This window comes from Spea bombifrons, chromosome 2 (genome assembly GCF_027358695.1).
Source record: "Spea bombifrons isolate aSpeBom1 chromosome 2, aSpeBom1.2.pri, whole genome shotgun sequence".
Classification (NCBI taxonomy): domain Eukaryota; kingdom Metazoa; phylum Chordata; class Amphibia; order Anura; family Pelobatidae; genus Spea; species Spea bombifrons.
In genome coordinates, this window is record NC_071088.1 from 115,388,936 (window position 1) to 115,396,191 (window position 7,256).

Genomic DNA, 7,256 nt, shown 5'->3' on the forward strand with positions numbered 1-7,256 from the left:
CAAATGCTTGTATTTAACCCCTTTATATGCACTAATTCTACCACCAGCCTTTTTTAAACTTTGTAGCAGTCATTTATTGTACTTTAGGTTAGGAAATTTACAGCCCTTGGTATAGGTCACTGACAAACACCCCAATATGTGTTCACCACTCATGCATGGGTTTGTCGGGTTGTTTGGTGCTAAAAGGCCATATTTTGGAGATGCACATTTTCTTTCTTTTCATTTTGACATCTGGTCAGTCTGCGCCCATGTCCTATTTTGGACATCTTTGAACCTGGCCAATTCAATTTACGCCATCAAACCATACATTTATTTAAGAAAAAAATTTAAACAAACATACAAGATCCCAAACAGGCTTAAAATGCATTATTTTGAATTCCAAGTAAAAAAATTATTCCTCCATGACACAAGACAAAAGCAAACAAAATTCCTCAATAGAACAGTGGTCACTGACGTGTTTCATCCATACTGCACAACTTGGAATAAGAAATAAATGCAAAGTTTTACTTCTGCAGATGGTGCCTCTCACTGTGTTTTTGTCTGTCAACATATAATACATTTAAGGCCTGTTTGGGATCTTGTTTGTTTTTTATTGATTTAAATGACGGCTTGAGGCACCATACTCAGGAGGCAACAACTATTTTAGTGGAGTTGCTACACTCATACATTTTTTTAACCCCTTACGGACCAGGCTGTTTTTTACCTTTTGTACCCTTTTGGACCGAGGCTGTTTTAACACTTGTGTTTAGATGTAAGTAGCGTTTTGCTATTTCAAAACTATTTTTTCCCAAAGCTGGTCATTATTGAAAACTAGACACTCCAGGGTATTTCAAATGCTGGTATTTTAACCCTTTCCATGCACTAATTCTACTACCACCCTTTGTCAAACTTTGTGGTAGTAATTTATTTTGTGTTTTTTTATCAAAATTGTACTTCAGGTATAGATTTACAACTCCTGGTAAATGTCACTGTCAAACAACACCCCAGTATGTGTTTAGCAACATCTCCCGAGTACAGTGATACCCCCCATGCATGGGTTTGTCAAGTTGCTTGGGGGTAAACTGCCACGTTTGGGAACTGCGTATTTTTTAACTTGGAACTTTGACATCTGGTCCTACTGCCCCCGTGCCCTAATAGGGCCATCTTTGAAACTGGCTAATTCAATTTACCTCATCAAACCATATATTTTGAAAACTACACACCCCAACTTATTTAAAATGCTGGTATTTTAACCCTTTCCATGCACTAATTATACCACCAGTGTTTGTTAAAATTTGTGTCAATAATTGTTTTTGTACCGTATTGGCTCGAATATAGGCTGCACCCGAATATAGGCCGCACCCTTAAAGTTTGGTGCTAAAGAATAAATTATTTTTAAAGAAAAAATACACATTAGTGGAATGGTAAAACAGTATTTTGCTTTATAACCCCTGATATGCCACTCTGCTCTGCTGATATGCTTTATAACCCCCGATATGCCACTTTGCCCCCCCTGTCATGATTAACCCATATAATGTAGTGGATGCATGGAATGGTAACCCAGCAGAGGTGGTTAGTTTCTTTGTTTAAGCATTCCATGAGTTAATCTGAGGTTGATTTAATGTGTTTCTTTGTGAATGCCCTCTGTATCTGTTCTGGCTAGAGGTGTCATCTTCCCAGAGGACCCCTGTGGTGATTCATGGCCTAACTGATAAGGATCCTTAGTTATAGGAATTCCATTCCTATCTTAAGTGGGGGGGTTTCCATCACCTTTACCCCACCATAACTTATTGGCACATCAAAGATGGGACCCGATTCTTGGGGATGGTGTCATATAATCAGTCATGTGGTCAGAGGGGCGTTTGCTTGCAAAAGTCTGATTTAGGGACAATGCAGCGACCTCAAAGCAGAACTCCATGATATACTCTGATCGGAACAACATCGTAAGAACCGTCTGGACTTAAGGAGTTCCCACAGGCCTACTTATTGGAGAAACTCGTGAGTGAGGGTCCTGTGTTTAAGTCCCATTGTTTTTTAAGAACTGTTTGCTGTTTTACTTTTATTTTGTATGTCTTGTTTTTTGTAATTCTGGCACTGTGTAATCTTTGTCTTTTTGTTATTAAAATTTTCATAATCCAAGTCTGTCTTTGGGCTCTAGTATCGATATCCACGAACCCTAAGAGAGGATAACACGTTACCATATTGTTATTAAGTTTTACAGGATATATATATATGTTGGTTGCCCGGGGTGGGTTGATATATATATAGAGATAAAGGTTCTAATTCGGATTTCTCACGAATCCGGTATCAAAATCGTGAGTGGTGGCAAACTACCTGGGGGGATACAGGCAGGATTTGGGGGTTAATTTGGTGTAACTTATGCCTTGTTAAGGGGTGAAGTTAGTAAATCCAGAGGCCTGGTGCTATTAACCCCTTCATGCCCACGCCCTCCACACGGTCACGGCTTGGCAAGTAGTCCTGACCGTGACAAACTTGTTGGCAGCTAGGTGGGATATCTAGAGTTTTTTAGTGCTATTTATATTGCCCGGTTTGGTGATTTTAGTACTAGAAGAAATTACATGGGTTTTGTGTAATTTCCCAAAGACATTACTCAGTGCCTAATTACAGACATACAGTGCAAAACAGTTCGTTCCTCTCCTTTTTTGTTTTCTCTACCATACTGCATTATGGAGGCATATCGACGACAGCCAAAAGAATCTCTGGAGCTGGTTTGTCAAGAAAGGAATATACAAATTTTTGGCAAAAGCAAAGAGCAGCTGATTTTGGATCTCCTGGAACATGATAAACTCTGTGCAGAGCAGGCCATTGGAGCAGATGTGATTTTGGAAGAGCCTGTGGATCAAGGATGTTTTCCTGATAAAGTTAACGCCTTGAGTGTAATGGACTCTGAGTTACAAGTGTTACTAAAGGATCTGGGGAGCGTGGATCCTCAGCTAAAGTTCAACCTGATTCTGCAGTACAAGGATAGAGTAGATGGGAAGCTTAGCAAGTTGCTCAGATGGAGTCCGGTGCTACAACAGTATTGTTCTACTGGTTGGTGTGACAAGTCAGCTTCTATGGGAACGCTGACTGTTTGTCTTGTCAGGGGGAGACTAGAATTTAGGCAGACATAGTAGATCAGCGTGTGCTGACCTCCTCTGTCCACCATCTTAAAGGGGGAGGTGTCATGATTAACCCATATAATGTAGTGGATGCATGGAATGGTAACCCAGCAGAGGTGGTTAGTTTCTTTGTTTAAGCATTCCATGAGTTAATCTGAGGTTGATTTAATGTGTTTCTTTGTGAATGCCCTCTGTATCTGTTCTGGCTAGAGGTGTCATCTTCCCAGAGGACCCCTGTGGTGATTCATGGCCTAACTGATAAGGATCCTTAGTTATAGGAATTCCATTCCTATCTTAAGTGGGGGGGTTTCCATCACCTTTACCCCACCATAACTTATTGGCACATCAAAGATGGGACCCGATTCTTGGGGATGGTGTCATATAATCAGTCATGTGGTCAGAGGGGCGTTTGCTTGCAAAAGTCTGATTTAGGGACAATGCAGCGACCTCAAAGCAGAACTCCATGATATACTCTGATCGGAACAACATCGTAAGAACCGTCTGGACTTAAGGAGTTCCCACAGGCCTACTTATTGGAGAAACTCGTGAGTGAGGGTCCTGTGTTTAAGTCCCATTGTTTTTTAAGAACTGTTTGCTGTTTTACTTTTATTTTGTATGTCTTGTTTTTTGTAATTCTGGCACTGTGTAATCTTTGTCTTTTTGTTATTAAAATTTTCATAATCCAAGTCTGTCTTTGGGCTCTAGTATCGATATCCACGAACCCTAAGAGAGGATAACACGTTACCATATTGTTATTAAGTTTTACAGGATATATATATATGTTGGTTGCCCGGGGTGGGTTGATATATATATAGAGATAAAGGTTCTAATTCGGATTTCTCACGAATCCGGTATCAAAATCGTGAGTGGTGGCAAACTACCTGGGGGGATACAGGCAGGATTTGGGGGTTAATTTGGTGTAACTTATGCCTTGTTAAGGGGTGAAGTTAGTAAATCCAGAGGCCTGGTGCTATTAACCCCTTCATGCCCACGCCCTCCACACGGTCACGGCTTGGCAAGTAGTCCTGACCGTGACACCCCCGGATATGCTTTATAACCTCTGATATGCCACTCTGCCCCTAATATGCTCTATGACCCCTGATATAACACCCTGACCCCCCAGATATGCTTTATGCCCCCTAAAAATGCCCACCTGCCCACTCAGATATGCTTTATGCCCCCTAGAAGTGCCACTCTGCTTCCTAGAAGTGCCACCCCCGACTCCCTGGTGTCTATCGGGGCCGGCTGGTGGATCTCCGCTGCCGGCAATTCCACCGGGGCTTCTATGGTGGAGCACCGGAAGGTTATGTCACGCCGGTGCTCCACCATAGAAGCCCCAGCAGCGGAGGTTGTCTAAGTGCATCTCGCAGGCGTCCATGGCTGCCGGAGAGGAGGACCCAAGTCCCCTGCAGTGCTGTGGGGGATCTGGATCCTAATCCTGCTGCTTATCCGCAGCAGGGATAAATGAAGAAAAAAAAACACCCGCCCGGAGCTGCATGTCCAGGGCGTCAGGCGACACGAGCAGCGCATCCCTGCACTAAACCCCGAATATATATAAAAAAAAGTGCAGCCTATATTCGGGCCAATACGGTATTTTTATCACACAAATTGTACTTCAGGTGTGAATTTACAGCTCCTGGTATATGTCACTGTCAAACAACACCCCAATATGTTTTCAGCAACATCTCTTGTACAGTGACACCATCCATGCATGAGTTTGTCTGGTTGTTCGAGGGCTGGGATGTGCACTTTTTTCCATTTTGGTCAGTCTGTGCCTATGCTCTATCTTTGAACCCAGCCACTCAAGCCAACCCCTTGGATATTTGAAATGCTTTTATTTTAACTCTTTCCGTGTCAGGATTAAACTCTTTTAAAACGGGTGTCCACTGCCATTCAGCGTATGGTGGATGTTGCAGCCCCGGGGAAGGGCCAGACATGTTGCTGATGGCCTCGAGGCATTACAGTAACAATGTTTAAGCAAAGAAAGTGATCGTAGATCACTTTCTAAGCTTGTTTAATGCCATGACGTGCCTGGCCTGTCATTGGTCGTTACAGGGTTAATATGGATCCTTCAACCTATATTAGGAGATATAAATGCATCACTGTAAACCCAGCAGTCTGTTCAGATTATTTTGAAGATTTTTTTATGCCCACCTCTGAACAGGTTTCTTTTGCTGAAAGGGGCACTTTAATGCATATAAATAGTTGCGTGGTGGGTGTTCATACTAAATGCGCATGCACATTGATTTCAACAGGAGGGGGTTCCTGCCACTGACTGGTTGCTTCAAGCAGTGGAAAGCATCATCAGACTATGGAGGAGGAGGACATCCGCAGTTTGTCCCCTAGGTTTTTTCTCAATTTGAACATTGTATATAAAGGCACTTAGTACTTAGTATATGCATAATTTGTTTAGGGTGCTCCCTGGGACACTAAAGTGTCCCTTTAAATTAGAACTCACTGGTCCTAATGCAATTGCAAAATGCATTTTAATACTTATTATTATTGATTTATATATATTTTAATAACTAACATACCTACCATTATTTTCTTATTAAAGGAAAAACATTTTTTCCCCCAGTTCAGCCTTTCTCTGAACATCTAAGGCTCCAGTAAGCGAAGCCAATGACTGCTCAGACCTGTATGAGACACACAGCACTGGAACTCCTCTAACCCCTCCCTCCCCATAGCACATAATTTATGGCTAACAGTTCGCAAACCTCTCCACCCACTTCTCCACCATTACTCTTCCCCCATCCTGTGCCCTTTAACCCCCCACTGTCCGCAGCAGTCACCCTCCCTCTGGGTCAAGCACTTCCCCTTGTCCCGGCGTTTTGACCCTGGGGACCCCAGCTATTCCACTAGCCCTAGGGGTTCCCTACAAACCAGCTTTACAGAACGGACACAATGTAGATCCGGCGCTGTCGACTTTCTCGTATTTATAAATCCTTCCGCAATGTGTCCGCCGGGTGTATTTTTTTTTTCGGCCCCCGTTTCTCGCACGCTCCCCATAAAGTCTCCATCGCTACACGTACACCCATACCTCCCCTTCTAGCCCCCGCATCCCTCCATACCACCCAGGCAAAAAAAACAAAACCCGGGCCTGCACCTCAACCCCTCTTTATCATAAATATATAAATTATGCTAATTAACAACATTGCATATTAACAAAACAAAGAACATACTCCCATTTTTGTTACCCCCTACACTACTATACAACCCCTCCTTAGTAATATTTTTTTTTTTTCGGTTACTCACCGTTAAATGGACTCCTTTAATTTGAATATGCCCCCTTCTTTCTTTGTGGCGCGTGTAATACCTTCTTTGCCGGGTAGCCGGGGCAGGTCATTATAAATTCACCTCACAGCTCACTTGTAGGGCGCTTGGGGTCCATACAAATGGGGGACATTTGCATGAATAAATAAAAAAAAAGGGCTTCTTGTGAGAGAAGGGACACCTTATTAATATTTAATCATATTTCTTTTCCTTCCATCCCTCTCCAATGTCTGTTAGAAGTGCAGGCGACAAGTTGAAGCGCATGGAGAGATAGCTCGGAATAGGAAGTAATAATACAAAGGAAAAAAAAATAATAAATGCGCCGTCTCCTCTTATAAAGTTGAATGCAGTTTTTACATGAACATTTTTTTGCTGCTGCGTCATGAACATAATATATGCAGGACGAGCGCTGCATACTGACAGCCGAGCGGGGAGCTAGAGGGAGCGCGCGCTCTCTTAAAGCGCCACGCTTCGCATGCCAAATGCCGGCCGTACTCCGAGTGGGAGAAGGGCATTAGGATCCCCGCCCGTCAAAAGTCTGCAGATCAGAGAAAACATTTATTCACCGATTATATGATTATGTTTCAGCATTCACTATCGTACTGGCAAAGTGGAAAAATGAAAATAAGTTATATATATATAATATATTATATATATATATCAATTATAATCAGTATTATTAGTATAATTAATAGTAATATTAATTATTAATATATATAGAGATTATTAATAAAGTACATTAACAATAATAAATATATAGAGAATTTTATCAAACAATTATTGTCATTACTAGTATTACTATTTCATTGTAATGGCAAAAATAATTATTGTCATCAATAAATGTCAATTATCATTGTTATTGGTGTTACTACTATTATTAGT

General features: G+C 41.8%; 1 protein-coding gene across 1 annotated transcript in view; it reads right to left on the reverse strand.

The window, feature by feature from the left end:
* The window catches only part of POU6F1 (POU class 6 homeobox 1), a 28,193-nt gene extending 21,480 nt beyond the window's left edge, over nt 1–6,713 (reverse strand). The window contains exon 1 of the mRNA XM_053455790.1: nt 6,357–6,713. The gene's annotated coding sequence lies outside the window, so the exon portion shown is untranslated. The remainder of the gene's footprint in view (nt 1–6,356) is intronic.
* Nucleotides 6,714–7,256: the final 543 nt, after the last annotated feature.